Source organism: Oryctolagus cuniculus, chromosome 12 (genome assembly GCF_051225735.1).
Source record: "Oryctolagus cuniculus isolate XC-2025 breed Fujian yellow rabbit chromosome 12, ASM5122573v1, whole genome shotgun sequence".
In the NCBI taxonomy this organism is placed as follows: domain Eukaryota; kingdom Metazoa; phylum Chordata; class Mammalia; order Lagomorpha; family Leporidae; genus Oryctolagus; species Oryctolagus cuniculus.
Genome location: NC_142878.1, coordinates 6,216,280 through 6,243,620, shown reverse-complemented (window position 1 = coordinate 6,243,620; position 27,341 = coordinate 6,216,280). Strand labels below are relative to the sequence as shown.

The 27,341-nt window shown below is 42.0% G+C and overlaps 1 long non-coding RNA gene across 20 annotated transcripts in view; it reads left to right on the top strand.

Moving 5' to 3' along the window:
• Positions 1 to 27,341, top strand: part of LOC103352191 (uncharacterized) — a 185,912-nt gene that overhangs the window by 102,657 nt on the left and 55,914 nt on the right. For 3 of the 20 annotated variants that reach the window (XR_016218691.1, XR_016218692.1, XR_016218690.1), the window contains exons 8-9: positions 13,767 to 13,875; positions 14,306 to 14,403. The exons of the other annotated variants lie outside the window; for them this stretch is intronic. This is a non-coding gene — a long non-coding RNA (uncharacterized LOC103352191). The remainder of the gene's footprint in view (positions 1 to 13,766; positions 13,876 to 14,305; positions 14,404 to 27,341) is intronic. 20 annotated transcript variants of the gene reach the window in all.

Genomic DNA, 27,341 nt, shown 5'->3' with positions numbered 1-27,341 from the left:
AATAGCCTCACTCACTTGGCACATGCTGTGTTGTATCTTGGGGTAGCAGCTTATTTTTTTTTATTAAATATATATTTATTTAGTTTGAAAGTTAGACTTACAGAGAGAGAGAGAAAGATGCACGCACACACACACACACACACACACACAGAGACAGATCTGCTGGTTCACTCCCCAGATGGCTGCAATGGCTAGCCAGAAGCCAGGATCTTCGTCTGGGTCTCCCATGAAGGTGGAAGGGGCCCAAGCACTTGGGCAATCCTCCACTGCTTTTCTCAGGCACATTAGCTGGGATCTGGATCAGAAGTAGAGCAGCTGGTTCTTGAACTAGTGTCCATATGGGATGCTGGTATTGCAGGCGGTGGCTTTACCTGCTGCACCATGACACCAGCTCCAGTTCTTTACCTAACAGACTTTCTCATCTCCCTCAGTTGCAGTGAAATACTTGACAGTTGACTAAAGTGCTGCAGATCATTCTGATAGGTACTATAACACATTGGCTTGGCTCTTAACATTGCATTGTGTACAGATACATTTCTAGTCAGTTCCACAATGAGCACAGGCTATTTACCAGGTACCTGTGCTGATGCTGGGAATCGGGTGGAAGATACTAGACACACAGTTCCTGCCTTCATGGCACATAAAACCTGGTGGTGACAGTGGGGAGGGAAGGAATGACTGTGGCATCAGGGTGATGAAAGAACAATCCCATGAGACAGGAATCACTGTTTCAGAGTGTTAAGCAAGCACTGTGGAACTTTCTGGTTGTGTGAGATTGTCTGAATGTCTTCATGCCCTTACAGGTAGGCTGTGGTCTTGGTACCCCTGTAATATTATTAAAGTTTCTTGACCTTTTGGGACCACAGTTTCTTCATCCATGAAACATATGAGTTAAACTGGATGATTTAAAAGGCTTTGCAACCCTGAACTATTGTGGTTGCATTATTGCAATAGCTAACATTCATCAAAGGTTGAGTATATGCCAGACACTGGACAGGGGCTCTTGGCAGCATCATTACCTTTCAAATAAGTGGCTTTTGTAGACCTGCTATGTAAACACAAGTCATATGGGGAGGGGCATTGCAGGTATTGTGGTAAAATCTAAACACCTACCAAAGGAGCAGAAGGTATTGTCCTGGTAACTTTGTCAATTTAGATACTCTGTATCGTTTTGGGGGAAAATCTCTGTCACATACATAAACATCCATGTTTATGTAATATTTTCATTTGAACTCTTGATTTGTATTTTAAAAAATCCATTTGATGTCTCAAATAAGTTTTTTCACTTTTATTTGTATGTATCGCATTAATACAACATTAGGAACATGGTAATTCTTTCTACCGTACCTGCCCTCCCCCCCACTCCCCACCTTCCCTCTTCAGTTTAGTTTGAGAAAGAAAAAGAAAAAGAAAGGAGGAAAAAAGAAGGGATGAAATAAAAGAATTAAGAGAACTGTTCCTCAACCATCTAGACAAGGGCTGTTCTATGTGTCAAATAAGTTTTTTTAAAAGATTCATTTATTCACTTGAAAGAGTTACAGAGAGAAAGGAAGAAACAGAGAAAGTTCACTCCCCCAGATGGCTGCAAAGGCCAGGGCTGAACCAGGCTAAAGTCAGGAGCTATGAGTTTCATCCGGGTCTTCCAACTGGGTGGCAGGGGCCCACATATTTGGGTCATCTTCTGCTGCTTTTCTCAGGCCATTAGCATGGACCTGGGACTCGAACTGGCATCCATATAAGATGGCGGTACCTTGGGCAGTGACTTTACCTGCTATGCCACAGTGCTGGCCCATAAAATAAGTTTTAAAAGTCTAAACATTTCTGGTAAAAAATCAGTTTTCAAAGCAAAATGGAGTCTTTCCATTTGGAATAGTCATTCATGGAAGGGGGGCCAGATTTTAAGTACCCCCAATTCAGCCGTCTCCTTTAAGAATGTCTCTCTTCAGAGTTAGGTCGTTTTGGAACTCTTCCGTGCTGTTTTCATATGCTCTTGAGTTGATTCGCTGTACAACATCATTGGGCAGATCTGGCCATCAGCTCCCTGCCAGAGACTAGTACACACTGTTGGCAATGTGAGGGCAGGAAACTGAGCAATGCCCTTGCGATGGGATGAAGCACACTTGCCAGGATAGAGATGGGGTGTCCCATGTCCTGCTAACCTGACTACTTAGTTACCTAACAATGATAACAATGCTCTGATGGCAATGACAGAAATGGTAAAGAAAAGGACAAAGGCAGCAGTAGGGCTAATAACAGTGGATAATAATGCATGTTATATCCCTGAGACTCATGGAAAATTGGTTTGCACAATTGCAATTATTTCATTTAATCATCACAACAACACATCGAAGTGGAGGTTAACGTGCCTCATGGAGACAAAATTGAGTCTGAACATTCATGCCCAACTTGCTGTAGTCACAGTCAGCAACTGGATGAACCGGGATTTGAACTCAGGTTACTCTAACTCTCCATGATACTAGTTCAAGGCTTTTTTGCCAGGATTCCTTCTTAACAGACCAGGTGGGATCTGCCAAGCCATCTTTAATTCTGTAATCATGGAAATGGAGCTGTTACCATTTTAATGTTATCAATCTACACACTTGGAAATTCTCTTGAAGGATCAATGAATGGAGAAGGTAAAGTGTTACACAAACACTTGTCTAGCAGTTCATGCTTTGATCTGTGTGTGGGCAGGCAGCTCTGTGGAGAAGAAAGGATCTGGGATGGTGCTGGTCAGGCTTGGGTGGGAGCCCAGTGGGTGCTTAGCTTGCAACTCACTCTCCTGAGCCCCACTCCTCACCTACATGGGGAGTAAAATACCTTTGTTGAAGAGAAGTTAGAACGGTTTGAGTTTAGGAATTACAAATGTCGGCACAGTGTCTGGCAGTCAAAGTGCTACGTGAATCCTGTCAGTGTCAGTAAGAGGTGGGAAAGCTCTTTGACAGGAATTATCCCTTCTTTTTCTGACTTACAAACCATGCACCTGTGCCTTCCAAGCCCCTGGGAGAAAACACAAACCTAAGGGCCCTGTCTGATCGGATCCCTGCTCATGCCACCAACCCTATTTTTATACATCTTTCCCTTTTCTTGTTCTCCTCAGCACCAGCTGTTGCCCATCCAAGTTTCCTAGGATGTAAATGCTTCAAGTCTTGTATTAACTTGCTCCTCTTTCTTGTCCTTGAGGTCTCAGATTAAATGTCATTTTCCCAGGATAGTTTTCTCTGAACCCTCGAAACACCAACTCTCCCTCTTCTGTACCCCAGAGGGACTTCCCACATGGGAGACTCCCCCACAGTAATTAAGTCATTAAGTCCTCATTGATTGTTTATTGTCTGTCTCCATTGCTAGCATGTAGCTTCCAGAAGAGCAGGGTCTGTGTAGCCACATTTCACACTCTGCCTTCAGGTCCTGGAGCTCATAGTGAGTGAGTGAAGGACAGAATGAGTTGTTGAAGAAAGGAAAGCCTTACGGCAAAGATCTCCCTTTGCTTTTCCTGACGCATTTTGTTAAAAGAAGGACATATGATGTCAGCATAGAGACTTACAAAGTCGCAAGCTTTTACCCAAACTGGTACCCTTTTTCATCCCCGACAAGAGCAAAACTTCCCAAGGACCCATCGATCCCTGTAGCACACAGCCTTATGCACCAAATGGGCTGCATGCACTTGGACCAGAGTGGTACCACAGGTGAGGAAAAGATATTATGCTACCACCTTCCTATAACAGAGGCTTCCTTTTGTGAGGGAGAAGGAGATGTGGAAGCCTGCAGGTGCCAGGCTGACACATGCTCTGTGGAGAATCACCAGGGTCTCCTTGGAGAACGGTTTTACTCTGTGTTTAATCAACCCCAGGCAAAAGAAATGGCTTCCTTTCAGCTCAATGAGAACCAGATCACTGACGGAAGATAGATGGCCAAGTCAGCTCATCACTGTATGCAGATTGTCTGAATTTGAAGGAACAGCCTGGCATTGGGCTAATCAAGAAGGAAAGTACAATATGGCAGCAAGAAGGGCCAGTCAGTTTAACTTGCCATGTGCCCAATAAGGGACAACTCTCATTTGTTTTCTTAATATTTTAAGGAAAGTGGGAACCATAAGACACATTACTGTCACTTAAGAAGTTCTCTGGCTTAGAATTGAAAATGCTCAAGGAAGGACTTATAACACCTGAGAAGTCTAAAATTCTACCTACAAAAAGCATCGCAGCCAACAAATGAAGTGGGTTTAGAAGGACAGTCAATTTGCTGGCCATTTGTCATACATAATGTGTTGGCCCAGTTGCCAGTGGAAATGGCAACAAAATAGAGACACTGCTATGTCCATCGTGTGGGTGCCTGCTGGTAGGCTTTTGCTCTCAATGGCTCAGTCCTCTGCTTGCTACTTTCTCCCACTCCCAGATTTACTGAGGTGTGACTGAGAAATAAAAAGCTGCCTAGTTAAGGTGTACAATATGAGGTTTGATAGACATTGTGGAAGGTTACCATAATCAAGCTAATTGACATATCCTTCATGACACTCAGGTACCTTGTTTTTCTTGTGGCCATGACATTTAGGATCTTGTGTCATCAGACTTTAAGTATACAACCCATTCTTACTGGCTGTCATTATTAGTCACCATGCTGCACCCTAGATCTACAGAGTGCGTTGCTGAAACTTGCTACCCTTTGACCAACACCTCCCCAGCTCCCTGTCCTCCTGCCCCTGGCACCTGCCATTCTACTCTCTGTCTGCTGTTGAGTGAGGATTGTCACATGGGTATTTAGTTCAGTTGCAGTTAGCATCTCAATGGCCCAAAAATGCCAGAAAAGGGATTTGAGGCTCATGTGGGAACAGTAACACATATCTGAACTCAGAGTCCTTGCCAAACCCCTCGTATTTAAAGTAAAAGCAGATAATGAGTAGTTTGGGTTCTTAAAAGCTAGTGGATGGTTTGGAGTGAGTTGGTGTGTTTTGTAGCCATGCTCCCTTAGATCCCCTGAGCCATGGCACCAAGAGCTTTAGCAGCCACCCACACACCATGACAATTTCCCAGATGCTCTGCAACAGCACCGAGTGACCCAGTTTTCCCCCGAGAGGTTTATAAAGACACATCCTCAGGGAGATGGCTGAGTGAGCCGAGACGCGCACGCTGCAGCTTAGTCCTGGATAATCTCTCGTGAACATGGTATCGCATCTAACTTTTCCTGAGGCACATTGAGTTCGGTTTTTAGAAAATGGTGTGCTGAACACTCCTGAAGTGAAGAAGAACCTTAAGAGGCTTAACATTGGATGCAGAAATATTATCATCAGCTATCGCAGCAAGAATATCCAGTCATTCCCCACCTGCAGGCACAAGATTTGGGATTAAGCAGATGAGACAACACCATGGAAATGAGTGGCCTTTGAATGCTTAACTCTTGGCAAGGCAAGGGGAAGGACTTTGTGAGCAGAAAACCTGAACACTTGCCATCAGCACTTTGTGCTGTATATGATGAAAAAAAATCACAATTGCAGAACTGAAAATGCCCAAGAGGTATACCAAGGTTTTGTACAGACCTGTATAAAGAAACAGTGCCGTTGAAACAAGAGACGTCATCATTTGTTTCAAACAAGAGATATTTTTGTTCTTTGTACATGAGTAGCAAATACTAGAGAAGTCCGTGGAAACAGAACTCAGCTGTTTGCCTAAGTAATGGAGGTGAGCCTTTTCTCAAGGAGAAACCATATGTTGCCTTTTATTCGGTCATAAGAAGAGAGTCACCAACTCCCACCGAACATGGGCGTTGGGGAGCATGTCAACTCTGGCTAGAAGGTGGGATGATTCTTCCATGGCACATCTGCTATGTGTGACTGGCAATCTGTGTTATAGGTGTCCTTAGGGTTAGCAGCATGCTACAGCTTTGATGCAGAGTACTACTGTTTTACGATGTGTCAGGCACCCAAAGGCAGCCAGTGAGAGCCAGTGAATAACCTTGCCAGCATGGCTTCCACTGTTGCCAGTGCACAACTCTCTGAACTTGTCCCGTTGAAGTGCCTTTACATGAACGGGAAAGTGAGCCCATGTGAGGGACCCCTACAGATCTCAGAGCACCTGCTGATGGCCTGCTGTTTAGCAGACGTTTGCAGGAGGAAATTTCATTGTGCAGCCACGCATTCACTAATTTTCTGTCGACAGTCCTTGTGCTGAATTCAGAAATGGATGCCCTTCATCTACTAGAAGGCTGGGTGGTCTTGCGCGGCACTGACAGGTTGGTTTAGCTCCAATTCTGGTAATGAAGTACATGCCAGCATCATGGTGAGGTGATGCTCAGTTGAGCCAAGGTGAACCTCTCCTCGCTTTGAACATGTGTGGTCTGGGACATCCAAGATTGAACATTTTGAGTCAATTGTCATTGTTGGTGCTTTTTTTGACTCCAGCAACTATCTGCTCATAGTTAGAAACATGAGTTAAATTACCCTTATCTTAACATCCTCAACTATCTTTGTTGTTATTGGTCATAAAATTAGCCACTTCCTTTCATTTCAAATCCACTGACAGTTTCGGGTGGTTTGAGTTGAGTGGGTTGGACAAGGGGAAATAGGCAATTTCCTCTGCCTCTGGTAGAGTTAATCTCTCATGCAGACACCGCTAGAGAATCTCTTTCAACAGCCGTCTTTACTCCTAGTTTAGCAGCAAAGAACTGTTTCTTCCTTAGACTGCTCCAATGCAAAGTCCAAATGATAGATGATTTTCCAGTCTTAAAGAATACACTTAAGCACTTACGTTTCTCTTATTCCAGTTTGAACAAGACAGTCCATTTCTCATTTAAACACAGAGCTAACAGGTTGTATGTGTGTGCTAACAAAAACGATTGGCTCCTATTCAAGTGTTGGGTGAAAAGAAGGAGCTAGTAAGGCCGTAATGCTAGAAATAATGTTTTCTAGGAGCCACCATTTGATATTTTGAAGTTTCTCTCCTGTCTGTACAGACTTCTGTTCTTAAAAGTCCTCTTTGGAAGGGGCCTGAGCTGCAGCTTAGCAGGTAAAACTGCTGCCCATGTCACAACACCCCATATGAGTACTGGTTCAAGTCCAAGCTGCTCCACTTCTGATCCAGCTTCCTGCTGATGCACCTGGGAAAGCAGCAGAAGATGGCCCAAGTGCTTCAACCCCTGCACCCACATGGGAAACCCAGAAGAAACTCCTGGATCCTGGCTTTGGATTGGCCCAGCTCTGGTCATTGTGGCTATTTGGGGATGCAACCAGTGGGTGGAAGATTTCACTTTCTCTGAGTGTCTGTCTCTCTTTCTCTGTAACTTTCCCTTTCAAATAATAAATAAATCTTTTAAAAAGGGCCCTCTTTGGAAAGCTACAGTCATGGGCCTGCTGAGAGAACAAATTTTGTTAGCAGTGATGTTCAAAAAATCTTAGCTCACTCTGGTAGCCCCAATAAATGATACCTCTAGTTTTTTTTTTAATATAAAGATTTATTTATTTGAAAGGCAGAGCAGAAGAGAGAGAGAGAGGGAGAGAGAGGTCTTGTATCCTCCGGTTCACTCCCCAAATGGCCACAATGACCAGAGCTGAGTTGATCCGAAGCCAGAGCCTGGAGCTTCTTCCTTATCTCCCACATGGATGCAGGGGCACAGACACTTTGGCCATCTTCAGCTGCTTTCCCAGGCACATTTTCAGGGAGCTGGATTGGAAGTAGAGCAAGCAGGGTTTGAACTGGTGCCCGTATGGGATGCCCGCACTGCTGAGGGTGGCTTTACCTGCTACACCACAGTGCCGACCCTCCACCTATAGTTTTTAACCTTTGCATTCCTGTTTTATGTGCCAGTTCCACTCAGAAGTCCCCACCACCTAGCTACTTGGGCTTCTCCTATGGTCAGACTGGCTCTGAGTCTAGACTGCACAAGCAGCTTCATCTATCCCAGCTTCTTTTCTGCCTAAGCGTGACATTTATTTCAGCTAATATGTCCTGTTCAATGTGGTGCATCTCAGCTGCTAAAATGTCACTTCTGTGGCAAATTTTTCCACAAGGAAACATTTGCAAACATCTATGAAAAGAAGTCCGAATCCCTTACCCCAACTAAAATATAGCCAAGTCAGCATTTAAAATCTTCCTGCCTTTAAAAATGTCAGCCCATTCCAGCATCTCGGATTAGCAGGAAGAGCTCTGTGTTCCTTTCTTCTTTATTTGTTACACAAGTTTCATGTATTTCATAGATACAGATTTAGGAACATAGTGACACTTTTTCCCCTCCCCCTGCCCATTCTCCAACCCTTCCTCCTTCTTCCTCTCACATCCCCACTCTTAATTTTTACAAAGATCCATTTTCAATTTACCAAATGATTATATAGTTAACCCTACACCAAGTGAAAGAATTCAACAAATAGTAAGAAGAGAAAAAGAAAAAAAAATATTGTTCCTCTGTGGAAGAGACAAGGGCTGTAAACAATCATCAAATCTCAAAATATCTATTTCACTCCAATGCATTATATTTCAGGTACTCTAATTAGTTACCCCAGATCAAGGAAAACATGTATCTGTCTTTCTGGGACTGGCTTATTTCACTAAGTATAATGATTTGTAGTTGCTTCCATTTTTGTGCAAAAGACAAGATTTCTTTCTTTTTTTTTTTAACATTTGAGTAGTACTCCATAGTGTATATACACCATGATTTCTTTATCTAGTCATCAGTTGATGGACATCTGCATTGATTCCATATCTCAGCTATTGTGAATTGTACTGCAATGAACAGGAGGGTATAGATAGCTCTTTCATATGCCAAGTTCTTCCGGTTTGGGTAAATTCCCAGGAGTGGGATGGCTGGATTATATGGTAGATCTTTATTCAGATTTCTGTGGTATCTCATACTGTCTTCCACAGTGCTACACCATGCAAGAGTGATATGCTGTACATTTTGCCGTATCTCCTCAAGCCACAGAGGCTTCAAGAGGACTCTAACATCCTTGAGCTTGTAGTGATTTTTTAGTAATCTTGTGACATGCTTTTCAATGGCATATTTTTGGGCAAACTGAGACCTGCTTCTTCCATGAATGCCTCTCAAGATAGCAATGAGTCAGAAATGACTGGCGCTTATTGCTCATGTTTGCAGCATGCACTGAGAGTGTGAGTGCTCCAAAAATTCTGTCCAAGGGGAACATTCTGGAGAGTTGAACCCACTCTCCGTCTAGACTTAGAGAGCAGTCACTACCCTGCAGGAAACTTACATGAACTTCCTTCTGGCCTGTGCAAACACAAGACTCATCTCAGCAAAGTGTTATGAGAACGTTCATGCTTCGTCGCAGGGAAGCAGCTGTGCATTGCCACTGTTATTAACTTTTGAAAGATGTTTAAGAGAGCTCCCCTTTCAGGTTTTAATACCACGGTGTATCCTCCTGCTTTTCTAAGTGTTACCTTCTTTCTCTGTAGGAGCAGAGGAAACCAGGACCAGTAATTTATGGCTCCTGTTAAGGGGGTTGGCTAGACGCGCGGACAATATGTCAATAATTATTTCTGGTGGGACCCTAACAGCAGCAGAAGTGTCTCTGCAGAATGGCTTATTTTAAGATAAGACAGATACGCCTGACCTGGGTTTTATGACAGATGTCAAATATATCGAAGTGTGTTGTGAAGCAGATCACCTTATTGGCAGAGAAATGAAAGACCACCCAGAAGACGGATGGGAAGCTTTCCTTGAGGGTTTTCTCATCTCAGTGCAGGTACAGCAGTGAACTCTAAGAAGGGCTAACAAGCAGATGAGAGTGGATAATTTGCTGAGCAGTGGGAGCATCTGCCTATCCATAAGATGTGGACACAAAAGTCCCTGACCTCAGAGGAACACTGGGAGAGGGCAGAGGGTGGGGGTGAATGGTGGTTTGCCCAGGAGCAGCAGGGGGACCACAGTAAAGACTCTGAGAGCCTCCTTCCCTCTTTTACCCTAAACACCCCCTGGACCTATTCAAGAAGTCTGTTCCCCAATCTTCCTTCCTGAGTTCACTCAACAGATTCTGTGGGAGGGTCCACCAGGGGCTGGGTGCTGTGCTGGGCACTGGCGATTAGCACTGAATATGACGGTATTCCTGTTGTTGTCCCCACCTTCCTTCCTTTGGGCCCCATCACCGGAGGGCATGAGGTCTGAGGGTCACTTATTAACTTTCCAGGGGCCTAGAGTAGCTGCAGTCATTTCTTTGAGCCTCATTTTTCTTAACTGGAGAAAGGGGCTCATGACTCCAGCTCTACAAGTTGGAAGATGGAAGTTAACAGTGACTTTATGCTTGGCCAGTTGTAGGTGTGGAGAGAGAGGAGCAGGAGCCCAGCCCTGCTGAGCATGTCCCCACACCGAGCTTCTCATGACTCTTGCGGGGTTAGCTTCCTCCATAAAACCACTGTAGGAAGTAAGTAAGCATTGCGCATCCAACTTAAACCAAGGAGTTGGCAGCAGAAAGAATTGTCTTGGTCAGAAACTGGCTACAAAGTTATTGACTAGATATACAATCTGTAGAGGAGGAAGTCATTTTGCCCAACTTCTTGCCTTTTTACTCAAAAATATTGATTTCCAGATAATTTATATCACTCTTTACTGAAATGATACTTCACTAGACTATAAGCTCTCCTAACGCCTATACCTTGAGCTTCCTTTACCAAATATGGTTAGCAGGAAACTGCTCCTTGTGAATGATGGATTGTGAAATGGCTGCCTTTTTCATTTGCTGCTGCTCTTGGTGGGAGAGGAAAATGATGGTGTCCAGCTGCCCTTCAGCTGGGCAGCCCTGTGTTTGGTGCTTATGCATGCAGTCTTTTCTGATTCTATTTGTTAGACTAACTGGTGTGCATAAAATGATGGTGCTGTTTTCAAAGAGATTAGTCATTGCAAAGATGGCTAAGTCATGGAGGAAATGCAAAAACTCACCACAATGATATTCTTTTGTCCTCTTAAAATGTTTCTTCCTTTGAGTCAATCACAAAAGAATATCATGTTTTGTTCTTTTTGGTTTTGCTGCATGTAAATCATTAAGTGATACGTGTGAGTGTGCGTGTGTGTGTGTGAGAGAGAGAGACAGAGAGAGAGAGAGAGGGAGAGAGAGCTGACAAACTATGCTTAGAAGATCAGAGGGAAACTGAGGCAGCTCAAATGAGAAAAGAAGGAAACTGACATTTTTATCCCCATGAGAGTCCCCAGGATTAGGTGAGAGAGGTGAAATAGGGAAAAGCATGAAAGAAAAGTGAGTTGTGATATTGAATACTTGAATACTAACATGTATTTTTCCTATACTTAATGATACTTTAGATGCTAAAAATGTGTCAAGAAGAGAAATCTACAGGATGCGGGCCTTGTTGCTTGCCATCTCCCCACTTGATCTTTTGACTACTGTGACCCACAGAGGGGAGGTGGGATGCAACCTGTTCCCGCAGATTTTATCTTCCAAAGCAACTGCCAAGGTTGTTACATGTGTTCACCATTGGCTAAAATTTTCCAGGGAGTAAAGAGTGCAAATATCCTAGAATGAAAAAAGCAGGACCTGATTTAATATAAAAGAAGGGGGAGGGAAGAAAGTAGGAACTGCAAAAGGAATTGCTGTGTCTATGAAGCAGCTGCCTCCAGTAAGACCCTGAGAGCTCGATTTGTCCCTCCTTGGCACGGAATTGAGTTGCTGTGCATGTCTGCCTGGGGTTCAGTGTCAAAGGACAGGTGACGTTTAGTCTGAATCTAGAAATGTAGAATCTATCCCTGGGCAGAAGGAGGAGCACCTGACTTTTCAATCGCAAGAGGATTGCCACAAATTTGTGTTCTTTCACTTCTTCTTTCTGACATTTTGTGTCCCTGCTACTCCTTTCATTTCCCCTTGAACTTGTATTAAATTTATTACATGCTCTTAAGGGAGAGCCGTTCTCCAGGGTTTACTGAGGAATGAGATGCTATGAATAATAAAGGGGAGGGGGAGGGTCACCATTGCTTCACAGATCCAAACTCAAGTTTTTCTCAAGTACTTCTTCCATTCTTGAGACATGTATACCCTTCTCCTCCAGGAAGCTCAAAATCTCAAAGGCCTTTATTAACTCGATCTTTGGGAATAGTGATTTAATTTTTCCATAATCATCATGCAAATTGATCATGATAATCTCTTGGAAGGAAAATAAGAGAACCAATGGCCTCATTAACTCTGATGCTAGGGGACCCGTGCTCCTAAGAGCTGGTGCCCTTACCCCAGAGTGCCCCAGAACTTCTTTGTGTGTCACGTGGTCCAGTCCCCAGCGGGAACTGTGGTTTATACTCTGGCTGCCCTGTTTAAATTGCCTCATTCATTTTCCTCCCCTACAAAATAATGGGGAATAATTCTAAAGGTCCCAACCTTACAAAGAACTCTTGTATTCTGCTAGATTCCCACTGGCATCCCTAACTCTCCTACGACAGAACAAAATCATAGATGCACAGACTTCATCCAGACCTCACCTTAGTGACCTTGAGGTCTCAAATTGCTAAACTTTGGGCAATAATTTGAATCAGTCAGCATCTAAATGTATGGCTTTTCTGCACAATTTTGAATGCTGTTCTGTTGAATTAAGAGGGCTTTTCTAGGAGCGTGTTTTAATTTTTTTTTTAATTTAACACGGAGGATGGCAGAGACAAATAGTTGTGTCCAAAATATACTTAGTATCATATTTTTGAGTTGCTTATTAATTTTGTGTCAGTGGTCCCCCTTTTTATTTTTACAAACTGTAAAACTCAGAAGAAATCAGAATCAAACGCAATACACCTTTCTTGATTGCCTGCCATGTGCCAGGCATGGAGTCCAGTGTTTTGGAATGCAGCCTCACTAATCCTTATCTGACAGAGGAGGGTGAGCAGGTGAAACAGCTTGCCCAGCTGGGAAGTTGCAAAGTCATTTCCACATCTTCTGCACCATTAAAAATTTTCAATGCAAGCTTTTGAGAGTGAAGTTCATCAGATCTATGTAGAGTTAGCTGATGGCTTTTTCTCTGTGGACCTTGTCTTGTCAATGAGTAGTAAGGAAGCTCTGAGAGCTCTAGGGGCCCCTCAGACAAGGACATTCACATGGTACCAAACCCCTCGGACAAGGACAGTCAGTACCTCCCACTGGCATCTATGGCTGCAAAATATCCCTTTTTCTTTCAGGAATATTGCTCTCTTCTAGTGACGTACTAGGACTGTATCAGTCCGATTTTCATTAGTATAACAAATAACTCAGGGAAGCTACTTATGAAGGAAATAGCTTTATTTTAGATCATGGTTCTGGAGGTTCACACTCAAGACTGGGTGGCCTCATGGTTCTGGCATCCGATAAATGTGATGGAAGTGGAATGCATGTGGAGTGAAGATCACATGGTGAGCCAGGAGAGAGGCAGGGAATATGTGTTGAGCCAGTGAATATGTGTTGAGCCAGCAGGATTGGTCGTGGAGCTTCAACCTAGCTACCTAACCCAATCCAATCACTTCCCAAAGACCCCACCTGTAGCTGCCATAGCCATATTTGGATCAAGCTTCCCCCCAGATCATCAGCTTAAATGTCTCATGAGTTGGAGAGCCAAATCCTGTTCAAAAGATTTCATGGAGGATGCTGTGGCTTGGGTGAGGTTTGTCCCCTAAGCGTTCATGTATTGGAAGCTTAGTTGTCAGTGTGGCAGTGTTGAGGTGGAGAGAACTTTAAGAGGTTGGACCTTAGTCGCTGGGAGCACCATCCTCTAAAGGAGCAAGATGGTGATCACGGGACCCTGAGTTAGTTCTTGAGCGAGGAAGAGCCAACTTGAGCCCTGAATGTCTCTCTGGGTTCCTGTCTCAAGATGTGATCTCTGGCTTCTGCAAGTGCTCCTGCTGTGATGATGTCATCTACCAGGAGGTCCTCATTAGAGCTGGACGAAAGCTGGCCCCATGCCCTGAGTCTTCAGAACAGTAAGCTAAACCAGCCTTTTTTTCTTTATGAAGTAACCCAGCCTTAGGGGTTTTATTATAGCAACAAAAAGCCAATTAATACAGAGGGTATACATGAAGTTGGAGGGCGGGGAGGAGAAACCAAACAAGTAAGTGGACTAGCTGAATGGATGTAGCCTTCTGAAACACAACAAGGAAACGCATATAAATCCCTTTGGAAAACCCCTTTGTTTCAGCTGCAGTAAAGGAATAGTTTACATGATTTTAAAACCACTTCTTCCTCTTTGGAGACATTTTTATAAATATATGTTGGTACTTACTATATGTAAGACAATGGAATAGAATAAGATGAATTATATCTTCTATTAATATTTGTTGAATGTCTACTACATGCTAAGTGTTGTGCTATATCCTCCAGAGACAAATTTAGATGTGCCTAATAATGTTGCAGGACAGTGGACTCATGAACAAATGCCTTCAAAATTAGAAGGATGACTCTCAGCCAAGCAAGCACAAAGGAGTGGTTTGAGGAAGACTTCAGAGAGACAGGTATATTGTGGCTAGGTCTTGAAGTTATTAATAATGATCCTTTAGATTGAAAAGCTGGCAGAATACATCCTAGTTCAAAGGAACTTCATGTTTAACTTGACAAAACAGGAGTATGTTGTTGCCTTGGAAACACCTACCAGTATGGTGTGATGGGTAAAGAAGTGGTACTTGGTAGAGGAGAGCTGATACTCCAGTTAACGTGTCTGGTAAGATGGTGTTCCAAATGATTCTTGCAACAAGGCTGGTTCCTTGAGATGTCAGTTGATATTATCTGGAAGTCTAGGGGTTTTGAGGCCATATGAGAAACTCTAGGATATGCCATTTACAATGGTTCTTTTCTGAAAGACATCTCAGAGCCTTTAATATGTTGCTACTCTGCATTATAAATTTCCAAAGGGTTGTCCTGAACCTATTTGTCTTTCCTTGCTTATTGTACACACAGCATTCTATGGATCTCATGGTAGAAAATGCTACTTTAGTGTAAGGACAGTTGCCAGCAGTCTTTAGAAAGTTTCAGAGAGGTAACCTTGGATACCTGGGAGAAAAAATACAATGGTGAGAATCTGGCCCATAGGCCACCTATAACTAAGGTGCTGAAATAATCTAGGGTTTAGAAAACAAGAGTAAGAATTAAGGCAGTGATGATGGAAGGAAAGAGATAGAACTGAGAGACACTTAAGACATAGAGTGGATAGTCATAACCATCAGGAGGTGAAGAGGAACAGGGATTGAGGGTGACTCCCAAACTTCTTGTTGGAAAGCTTTGGCAGGGAAGGGGAAATGCTAGGTAGAAGATGAAAACTTTGATTTAATTTAGGATGTGTTATAGTGAGTTGTCTCTGGGATACACAGATAGACCAGGTCAACTCACAGCCAACAGTTGGGAATAGTAATGTGCAGCTCAGGGCCCACATGGACATTATTTTATATCTCTAAGAAGCTTTAGGTGACTATTAATGTAAATGTCTTAGGGATCCTCACGATTAACATGGTGTTGTTCGACCATAAATACATAAAACCGCGGATGATAAATATATAAAACTGTGTTTAGTAGAAAGTAGACTGCAAATTATTCACTAACTATATTCATTGAGATCCTAAGATATGCCTAGCACAGGAAAAATAAGCAAAGATGGACAAAGACACAAGCCCAGCTCAATTTTCTTATTGTATTAAGATACAACAGTAGGTCACAGTGCATATGTTAGCTTTCTGACCTTTCACTTGCTATGTGACCTGGGACAAGTTATACAACTTTTAAAGCTTGGGTTTCTCCATTTCTCAAATGTTCTTTATAGAATATTCCTTGTAGACTATTAGCATCTTTCTCAGTAGGGAGTTGTGAGGATTAACTAGGGTTCAACAAAAATTATTTACTGTATTTTGAATGTATAAAATAAATTTCTTTAGGAAATAATGTATGCAATGTGATCTATTTAACAATTTTTACTATTACTCCATTTAGTTTCCATTTAATACCAAATAATAATCTGTCTATTTGAATTGCAAAAATCAAGCTGGTTTGAATTAAAGAAGTGTGAAAACTTTTGAGTTGGCAAAATACATAGCACTTCCATCAATTAAAATATGTAAAATGTGTTAAAAATAATGAAAAGTTCATGCTTTAATTGAACTGGGTTTTTCATAAGCCTATATTTTTATGAAGCTTAATGAAACAAAAATTGAAATTGTGCCCATTATGAAATCTGTGTTAATTGTTATTATACCTATAAAGTTCACATAATTAAAAAAAAGTTTTGCAGTTATGCCAACTAGAAATGCACAGTACCTGTCTTTCTTTTTTCAGTTTATTTTTGGTAATAAAGACCCATATTCACCTTGGCAGACAGAGTATTTATAGATTGAAAACTTCCTTTAAACACATCAGAAATTTTGACACAAGATTGCCAAAATTGGAGGGTATTTTTTGCCAATCTGACAAAACTTTCTTTGTCCTTCCTGGCTTTGTCAAGAGTAAGATTGTTTCTCCACTTGCCTCCAATCTTGTCATAATCTTAAATATCATTGTGCTAGAAGGCACTCCAATATTAATTAAAAATACAGTCTAATTATTTACCCTAGTTGGTTCATACAAACCTCTCTAGTATAATCAGTGGACTCCCTTAAGGGGTTTCACGTATTTCAGAATGAAATAGGAAGGTTTGTTGCTGCCTTACACTTGGCTCACCAGTGTAATTACCTGTAACCTACAATTCACCTTTAGGTCACTAGATCAGAAATAACTTATCTGGGCAATGTCCAAAGGTCCGTGCTGATGTTGTTTGAGTGCTGGTGGGCGGCAGACATAAATGAGTAGGACTTTTAATTTACCTCCAGGCATCTCAGAGAATGTTCTGGGTGTTTCTAAGAGACAGAGGGAAAGCAGAGGGCAGCCAAATAGGTCATTCATTTTAAGACTGTCCCCAAGATAAAGCACTATAAGCCAAGCTTGAGAGCAGATCAGGTGCCTGGAGGTGTTCCCACTTCTGGCCTTAGTGGCAACCTGACACTGCAGAGAAATCTTTCCTAGCTGTTTCAGGTGTGTTATAAAGCCTCCTAGGGGTGCCCAAGGCTGAGTCATCAGGGGAGGTTGACCTGCAGAAGCAAAGCAATGGAGTGTATGGGTACAGCAGAGCTGTCAGGTCAGTGTTCAAACCTATGTCCTTGGGCTTATCTGCTTTAATAAAGGAGAGATTTCCTTCTGAAGGAGACTCAAAGGGTCCATTGGTCTACCCCACAAATATGTTTAAGGAGTGACAATGACAAAACCAGCTTAAGGGCATAAAATGTCCCACCTACTTCCTTGATGTATAACCAGTGTCTAACAGCCCTACTTAGCCTGAAACATCGAGTGGGTAGGCTTGGGAACCTGTGAGCAGCACAAGCAACCCAGTGAAATGAGAAGAGTTGGGGTAATGGGAAACAGCAGTACACATAAAATGGTTTGAGAGTCTCAGAATTGAAACTCGTTAGAACTCAGAATAGCTGAAGTGTACCTTCACTGAACAACTGAGAAGAGAAAGGTAGATATGGGAGGTCTTGAATGTCTGGACTGTTCTTTTGAAATGTACAAAGCCCATGGGAGTGGTTTTACCTGCACGGGCAATTAAATTCACCTTAACATCTGAAGTGGGAAAAGGTATTTGAAAGGACTTTCCTGATGGAAATCAATCTGAAATTATTGCCAAGTAACGTTAAGAATTCAGAGTAGAAATGGACTAACTGTCTCATAATTTGACAGGTGTTAGCAGTTAGGAAAGGAAATTAAAATGTGGAAGATGTACATGAATCAGATATGTGATGATGCCTCCTGTGGGGTGATCAGTGAATAGGGAAAAGGTTAAAGTGACCAAGGATCCTGGCTTTTTCTCCCTGATGAAAAGTGACAAGTATGATTTTAGCAGCTGAGGGCTCTGATCCACAGAAACACAAGAGCGGTCAAACAGAAAGGACTATATGTGCAGTCAAAAGCTTTTGTTTCATAATGTTTTCATCTTGATATTGGGGATTAGACTACATGTTGATGGTATCCACTAACAAGCTTTCCAAACACATCACTTCTGATCCAAGGAATGAACTACTCATCTACCCATTGACTCAAAAGCAGGTATGGAGCTCCTGTTGCATGCTTCTTTCTCTGATAATCAGAAACAGACATTCCAGCGACCTCATGGAGCTTACAGTCAAAAGAATCCAAGGAAGGAAGACACCTGCTGTGCCCCTGGGAATGTAAGCAAAGGGGAGAACAGCAGGAGGCATAGAGGAGAGGTGGACAATGGCCAGGTCTTATAGGTCCTCTGGGTCAGGGGAAGTGTTTTATTGTTAGTATGAAGAGTAAGGGAGGTTCTGGCGCCGTGGCTCACTTGGCTAATCCTCCGCCTGCGGCGCCAGCACCCTGGGTTCTAGTCCCGGTTGGGGCGCCAGTTCTGTCCCAGTTGCCCCTCTTCCAGGCCAGCTCTCTGCTGTGGCCTGGGAGTGCAGTGGAGGATGGCCCAAGTGCTTGGGCCCTGCACCCGCATGGGAGACCAGGAGGAAGCACCTGGCTCCTGGCTTTGGATCGGCGCAGCGCGCAGGCCACAGTACACCGGCCGTAGCGGCCATTAGTGGGATGAACCAACTGAAGGAAGACCTTTCTCTCTGTCTCTCTCTCTCTCACTGTCTAACTCTGCTTGTCCAAAAAAAAAAAAAAAAAAAAAAAAAAAGAGTAAGGGAGCCTAATGAAGGGTTACAGCACGAAAATGAGTGATCAGTCAGATTGAAAAGTGGAGGTTTCTGTTGGCATCATCACAAGGGTTCCCAGTGCCCAGTTTCTTCCTGCTGCCTGTGAAGAAGGGGTTCACTGACAGTTTTGGAGAAGGGATGAGGGCACGAGAGCTGGGGTAATGGTCACCTGGAGAAACAACAGTGGATGAAGAGGCCATTCTTTTCAGTTGAGTTTGGACCCTTAGTGCCCTTCCACTGGATCACAGGGGCTCTTGTTTCTTCTGGGTCTGACGTGTGTCTTTCCTGCCAGAAAAAGATCTCTAAGAATTGATCTTGTCCTGCCTCCATACAGAGCCTCCCCCAGATCCCCAGGGCTGCAACTTCAGAGCTCCTTAGTAGAGCCACCTTGGCTCTCTCCAGGACAGTCTCTATCAACTTGCTGACTGTTATGGTCCAGGGATTTTGCAGCAGGCCAGTTTACCCAATAAAGACAAAAAGCTAGGGAGGATCCTCTGGTCAAATAAATTGGTACAACAAACCCACTCTATATCCTTCATCTCACTGAGATTCATAATGCAATTAACCTCACAAAAGGCCCTGGGAAATTGTGAAAAAATTTGTTTAACCTAACACCTTCCAAACATGATCAGAATCAATGGCCGTCTGCACACAACAACCATCATTGAATAGTTCAGGAAGCAATGCTTCATCTAAACACCTTATGCCTGCTGTGATGTCCTGTTTAACTCCAAAGGTGCCCCATGAGCTTCTCTACCAAGTTCTCTTTAGCTGCTCCTCTTTTGGAAAAATCTTTCGTGACTCTGTTCTTTCAATCTCTTCCTATTCTGATGTCACCTCCTTTGTGAAACCCAATCTGATGATCCCAGTTCATATTGACATCAGTTTTATCCTTTAAAACACTTCTTAGATGGTGACTTCTATATTTTTCTTTTTACCATTATGTTTATAAAGCTCTCTTTTCATCCTTACAGTGATGAAATTAGCTTTTACATCTTTTGAAGGGATTGGATGATTCTAATTTTCATGTTGAAAGACAGAGTTATGAAAGAACACAAACTTTGGAATAGCCAAACAAATCGGACAAATTACTTAAGCCCACTAATTCTGTTTTCTCATCCACGAAATAGGGAGAACAAACTACCTACCCACTAGAAATGTTGTGAAGGTTCAATGAGACTATGTATATTGTCTGATATATGGTTAGGAATTAATATATGCTGGCTGCTATTCTAATTGCTATCATCACTTCTGTTTCCAAGAGTATTGTAAAAAATCACCCCTTTTTGTTGGGGTGACTATATATGCTCAATATTCTGAGCAATAAGTGTTTCTGAATATTCTGATCTTTTGGCGTCCAAAGAGGCTACTTCTCTCTTTGTCAAGACAGGGAGGGGTTTGTGAAATGTCTCCATCACCCTGCAAGGAATGATCCATTTCCTGGAGATGGAGGGCTGATGGTTGTGACAGCCATGATCACTGTATTTCCTGATCCATCCAGATTGCAATTACAAATTCTAGGAGCAAACAAGGAATCCGTTGAAATGTTCAGTGATTCCTGGTTCAATGGGAATGCCGTGTCTTGTGTGAAGAGGTGGTTGGTTCTCCCTCATGCCTGGCTTGTCTGCCTGGTCTGTGTGGCTTGAACAGCAGGGATACACAGCTGTGAGGCAGTGGCAGGCCAGAAAGAGCCAGTTAGTTGCTTCAGGTTGGGTTTCACTTGAATCTTGATTGTGAATATATATATATATATATATATATATATATTTGACAGGCAGAGTGGACAGTGAGAGAGAGACAGAGAGAAAGGTCTTCCTTTGCCGTTGGTTCACCCTCCAATGGCTGCCGCAGCTGGCGCGCTGCTGCCGGCGCACCGTGCTGATCTGAAGGCAGGAGCCAGGTGCTTATCCTGGTCTCCCATGGGGTGCAGGGCCCAAGCACTTGGGCCATCCTCCACTGCACTCCCTGGCCACAACAGAGAGCTGGCCTGGAAGAGGGGCAACCAGGACAGAATCCGGTGCCCAGACTGGGACTAGAACCCGGTGTACCAGCGCCGCAAGGTGGAGGATTAGCCTAGTGAGCCACGGCGCCGGCTGGATTGTGAATATTTGTGATAGGATTGTTTGGCAAAACAAAATGTCAGCAGTCGTTTTATATTTTACATAATAAATACATACATCTTAAGAAAAAAGTAGCATATATATTCATATTTCCATTTATTATTTAAATGTTTGGGTGCCCTCTGGGTGCTGAGTGCAGTTACAGGTAGTTGTTATATGACAGTAAATGGAAGACAGACATCCATAGTATAATGGAGCATAATTTTAAAGGGAGAAGACTGGAAACAAACCTGGAAAGAAATGAATATGAGGGGGTCTTCAAACAACTGATGGAAAATGTATAGTATGCAAAATCTATGCATGGATTTCAACATATCTTTGCATCAAGATAAACTTATCTTTTCATTTCATTTTCCATGAGTTTTTGAAGTGCTTGCCCAGTAACATACCAGGTAAGTGCCTTGAGAAAATTCAAGCAGAAAATGGGAACTACTGAGTTGAGAAGGCCAGGAAAGGCCTCACTGTGAAGACGACATTTTAGCAAAGATGTGAAAGGAATGCAAGGCATTTGTGGTCTAAGGATCTCTCAAAAAGAAAGGGGCTACATTACTTAATACACAAAAAAAGAAAGCCGGGATAAGGGAACAGGATGACCTGAAGTCAATAGCCGTCTCTCTCCATTGCTCAACTGCATTATTGGCAGAGATGGACAGAAGAGAACAACTTGAGAGGTCAGGATATTGATGAGGAAGAGAAGGAAGGGAAGATGGAGGAGCCTGGTGATTAGCCTGATTTCCCAAAGGGTTTCTTGGATAGAGGGTGCTGCCCTTGCCAGGCTAGCAACACTGGAGGAGGAGCAGACTTACTGTGGAAGATGCTGACATTGGTCTGTTCTGGAAGTGCAGCGTTGGGCAACCCAATGGACTCCTCCAGTGGATATGGGAGCAGCAAGCTGAATTTCCAGGTCTGGAGGATCAGAGGGAGATCTGCTCAGAGAGGCAAGTTTTAAAATTGGTGGTCCATGAATAGTGACGGGGACCATCATGGACATGGAAAAGTTTAACTAGGAAGCTCCTTAGAGAGAGAAAGGAGAGGCCAAGTGGAAAACCTAGAAAGGAGATCAGTAGAGACCTCAGAGCCTGTGACAACCTGGAGGCTGCACACAAGAGAGCATGTATTCAAGACTGGAGGCTGTGGGGACCAGCCAAGTTGGCTTTGAATTCTGATACCACCACTTAAACTTCGATGACCTTGGGTGTTTTCTCAGCCTTTCTAAGCCTTGCAGTGTTGTTGAAGGACTGGGTACTGTACTGTATTTAAAACCTTTATCACTGTGTCTGTGTTGTGGGAGGCACTCAGTAAAGACATAGAAGTGGGAAGCGCTATGTAGCCATCTATGGAGGTTAATAGATATGGTGATAGAGATGGAGACATTCTCTATAAACATTCAGCTTGGAGCCCATGGCAGCATTAACAGAAAGAGGGACAGCATCTCACTTAGCAAGCCTGAATAGGACCTGCTGTAACTCTACCCAGCTCAGGGCCTGCCATGCCCTGGAGAAATGTAATGAAAGGTGTTGTCCTCCCTTCAGGACAGGTGCTCAACTGATACAATTTAGAGTCTCAAATTCCAGAGCTTAATTGTTTGTTCTACATACAAGTTAGCCCAGCTTAGAACACCTGTGGAGTGAGTTCTTTGGACGCATCAAAGCCTGTCTTTTTATTAAGCTCCTTTTAAGCAGTCAAAGTAAGACCAAAAGTCCATGTGTCGCTGCACAGCCACGTGGACATGAAACAAGCCAGCGGGGACTGCACAATGAGCGCTTAAAATAGCAAGTGTGTTCTGGGGCTCCGGAAAATATGGTTATATTATGAATGTAACCAGAGTTAGATATGAAACAAAATTATATATTTTATATATAGAAACTTGCCTACACACATAAAATTCCCTGTTAGTTGTACTTGAGGTCTGGCCATGTTGAATCGATAAAAAATGATTTAGAATGGATGGTTTTCAGCAGCTGGTTGCTCCTTCAGTCTTCCATGAAGAAGTTAAGATTAATTTTCATATGTTGATGGTGCTTATTGATGATAATATTCATAATAAATATCCATTGGAAAAATTCTGTAGCACATCTATGCGACAGAGAGGTCAAGAGTGTTAATGGTGATCACGACTACAAAACGCAATTCAGTCAATTACTTTAATTAAATCTAAAACTACTTTATGTCTTCCCATTTATATAGTAAACTGATAGTCAGGGAAAGGGCATCATCTTCATCTGGCTCATTTTAGAGTCCAAATATATGGTCTCAGATTGTGTTTTAACATTTGTGCCTCTTTCATCCTTGTGGAATATTTTAAATAATTATGGTTTTACAAGTAATGTGCTTGCTTCCGTAAAGGGCGTGTGATGTGGAAGGAGAGCTTTCTCTTAGCAGATCTAACCTTGTATTTGCAGATGAGCTTCTATTGGCTAGAGCCTGCATTCCAGGGTAAATGGTAGAAACACCTACATTTCAGGGAATTCCTTTTCATTGTATTGTTCTGGATCAGAAGAAAAAGAACACAGCTGCCTGAAGTCCTCACTCCACACAGACTTAGAGGCCCATAATTCATTCAGTCACCATAACTGTGCAAAATGCTTTTTTATTAATTGTGGCATTACATTCAATTTTGTATTTCTTCTATGTTTATGTAATGAAATCTGTAGAATAAGAAGGTGTTCATTTTAGAAAATTAATCAATTAGTTAACAATTCATAGAGTTTCAACAAGTAGTTATTTAGTGCCTATCTTCTGCCAAGGAGTGTTTGGAGCATCTAAATGCACCTGGGAACTACACAAACTCCTGCTGTACCCTTGAGCAGCTTACACTTTAGTTTGAAGGATATGAGAAAGCCATCAATCAAAAAAAAAAAAAAAACAAAATAAACTGAATAATATACAAAGGCAAAGATGATAAAAAAACAAAACCAAAGTAGGTTGATGATAAAGTTATCAACTGTTCCTGGTTTGCTCAGGACTGTCATGGTTTTAACACAGAAAGTTCTGGGTCCCAGCAAATCTCCCAGCTCTTGGATAAGATTGGGATGACTGGCCAGCTGAGAGACAGGAAAGAGAATGACAGAGAGTCATCACTATCATCACTACTGGGTGGTCGTGGAAGGCCTCTCATAGGAGGTGATATTGGAATTGACATAACATCGAGGCTCAAGAGCTGTCTTCATATAGCCGTAGAACCTGTGGGATGAAGTTACAAAAAAGAAATTCCACATTTTGCAAAGAAAAATAAGCATTGTTGGAAGGTTTTCCGTGAGTCAGAGTACTTAAATATTTTCTCATTTAATTTATATAACTACGAGGGGTAGTCATTACTATTCCCATCTTATATGTCAGACAGAGACTGGTGAATACTGTCTGAAGGCTTGAGGCTCTAGTAAGTGGAGCTAAGGTCTTTCTCCACTTGAGTTCGGAGGTCACACCAAGTAGGGCGTGGAGTTACTTTCTAGAGGAAGAATCATAGTCTGCTTGGAGAGGAGATGAAAATGGGCCCTTTATTTATGGAGCTCAGGCTCTGGCTAGATAGCCCATTACACCTCCTTCCAGCAGGAGGAACTTCCACATTCTAATTCTCTCCTCTCTCTTCAGGCGTGGCGTCCACTAGGTTGGGCAGTCTCCAAGAGAGGAATATCTAAGAAGAACTCAGGAGGGGAATTAGGGAAGGGTATGAAGGTGAGATTTGCAGTTTCTGAAAATTACAGATGGGATAAGAGGCAAGGAATAGAGTTTTGTAAAAACGTTTCTGGGATCCTGTTTTATCTCTAAGTTAGTATTGCCTAAGAACAAAGGAGAGGCATGAGAGGTCTGTCTTTAGCTCCTGGGTTGTGCGTGTTCTTCCAGTCTTTTCAGAGCACACCCTATGTATTACATCTTTGGATCTTCATTGCCACTAGCACAGATCCTTTTATGTAGCATAAAATCCATAAGTAAATATTTGTGGAAATTAAAATGCTTGAAAGATAAGCATTGCTGTGCTAATAAAGTTCAGATAATCATTTTCAAGTGGTTTTCTGTATGAGAATTTCTGAAGCAACTCAATTCTGGATTTGACTAGCAACTATTTTGGACATCAAAAGGAACACTATTCCCTTGCCATAGTTATATTTTGACCCTATTCATGTGATGATTACAAATTTTTAAGGATTACATTTATTTAGCTTAAAATAGAAACCTCTGAGAAATCATTTCTGGAATGGAAGTGAGGACATAAAAAGTACACTCCTCATAAAGGCAATAAAAACACTGGAAAAGTTGTCAGAAGCAACTTTTCAGAACTCTGGAAATTAACTAAGGATTTCTAGTGAACTGAAGAAGTATTTATTCAAGAAAGATTCCTGATTCTTGGTAAAAACAATGTGCATTGTAGCATTTTAACTTGCCCTTCTCTGATGCTACTCCCCCGAGTCCTATGAAGGTCTGGAAAATGAACAGCTTCATAAGCATGGTAGCTCTGATAACAAGCTGCCTGATATTCATTGAAGGGAGAAGAATGGGGTTGAAGATCCATAAAGGCCCCAAAAAACTTTTGCTATTTGACTCATCTCATAGCTTGCTCCTGACTTTCCTCAGAGCTCATACTGTTCAAAAAGCCTCTTTGCTAAGCTGTTAGCCAAAACAGTCAGTGGCAGTTGTTGAACATAGTAGCTGTCTGAAGTGGTAATAACATTGAGAATAAGAAGAGGCTAAAGCAAAATAAAACAAAACTTGAAAAGTCAGGAAACAAGATTCTGTAGAAGGCTTTGAAAACTCCAACATATTTCTAGGAATCTTGAAGACTACATGCAAGTTAGGGTTATGCACATGCTCATAAAAGACATGAGAAGACGGTAGTCTCTAATCCTCAACTGACCTTGAGGTTCTACCTAGGCAGGAAGTGAGGGCTAAGACAGCATTATGAGACTTTATAATGTCCTTTCTTCTGCCACAGCTCCTTGGTAATTTCTGTAGACTTATTAGTTGAAGTAATTTAAAGAAATCTCTGCTTAATCCCTAGCTACCACTGAGTATATAAACAGAGACTTAAGTGGCCATACATGGAAAAGACTACAAAAAACAGCAGCAACATAAAAAAAAAACTTGTACAATAATAAACTATGGGAGAATTCTATTTACAATATAATCATATTATATATATAAATGTATATTTAACAAAATGTCCAGTTTTCAACAAAAGAAACAATTAAAATATCAGCAAATAGAAACTGTACTGAAGAAGCCCAGGTGATGGTCTTAGTGATACAAAAGTATTAAGTAAACTACTCACATAAGTTACAAGAACCAAAGAGAAGCACATTCAAAGAATTAAAGGAAGATATGGAACTGATGTCTTACTAAATAAAGAATTTCGGTGTTCAGAAACTGTTTTTGAAAGAAAAAAATAGTGATTCTAGAATTGAAATATAAAATAATTGAAATAAAGGTTTGGTAGAAATACTCAACATCAGGTATGAACTGACAGAGGAAAGAATTAGTAAGCCTAAAAGTAGTTCAATTGAGACTTTCTTGTCTGAGGAACAAAAAGAAAGAAGAGTGAATGAAAATGAACAGACACTCAGAAATCTGTGGGTCATTATTTAATGTACTCAATACACATAATGGGAGTCACACAAGAAGAAGAGAGGGAAAAGAGGGATAAAAGAATATAAGAAATAATGACAGAACTCCCTTCCTCAATATGAAAAAGAAAACATTAAAATGCACATTCAAAAATCTCAGTGGAATCCAAGTAGAACAAAGTCAAATTGAACCACACCTGGGAATATCACAAACTGTCAGAAGACGAAGGGAGGATCTTGGAAACAACAAGAGAATCATGGGATAATCAATAAGATTAACAGCTGACTTTTTGTCAGCAACCATGAAGGGAAAAGGGCAATGATTTGCATATTCAAAGGAACAACAAAAAGCTGTCAACCCAGAATTTTATACACAATGCAACTATCCTGTAAAAACAAAAGGAGAAAAGCATTATTCCCAGGGAAGCAAAACTGTGACGATGTGACCAGCAGAACTGCCCCAAGAGAAGTACCACAGGGAGTCTTTTAGGATGTAATCCCAGTCCCCCATGTGGATGGCAGGAATCCAGTGACTTGAACTATCACTGCTGACTCCCAGGTTCTGCAGCAGCAGGAAACTGTAATCAGGAGGCAGAACTGAGTATTGAACCCAGGTACTCAGATATGGGATGTGGGAGTCCTAACTGCTAGAACAAATGCCCACCGAAGGAGACACACTGCAGATTCAAAGACACAAATAGATTGTAAGTGAAAGGATGGAAGCACACTGGGCAAACAGTAAATAAAGGAGTGTTGGGGTGGCTCTGTTAATTCAGATGAAATAGACTTAAAGACAAAAGTTGTTACTATAGACAAAGAAGACAATTTATAATAATAAAAGGATCAGTCCATCAGGAAGACTTTACAAATACAAAAAACACCCACCCAGACTGGAAAGGAAGGAATAAAAGTATTTCTGTTTGAAGATGACATGAACTTTATTCACAGAGAATCCCAAGGAAGCCATTAAGTTCTTATTAGAAGTAGTAGATGAGTTTAGCAAAGTTGTAGAATACAAGACTAATATGCAAAAATTAAT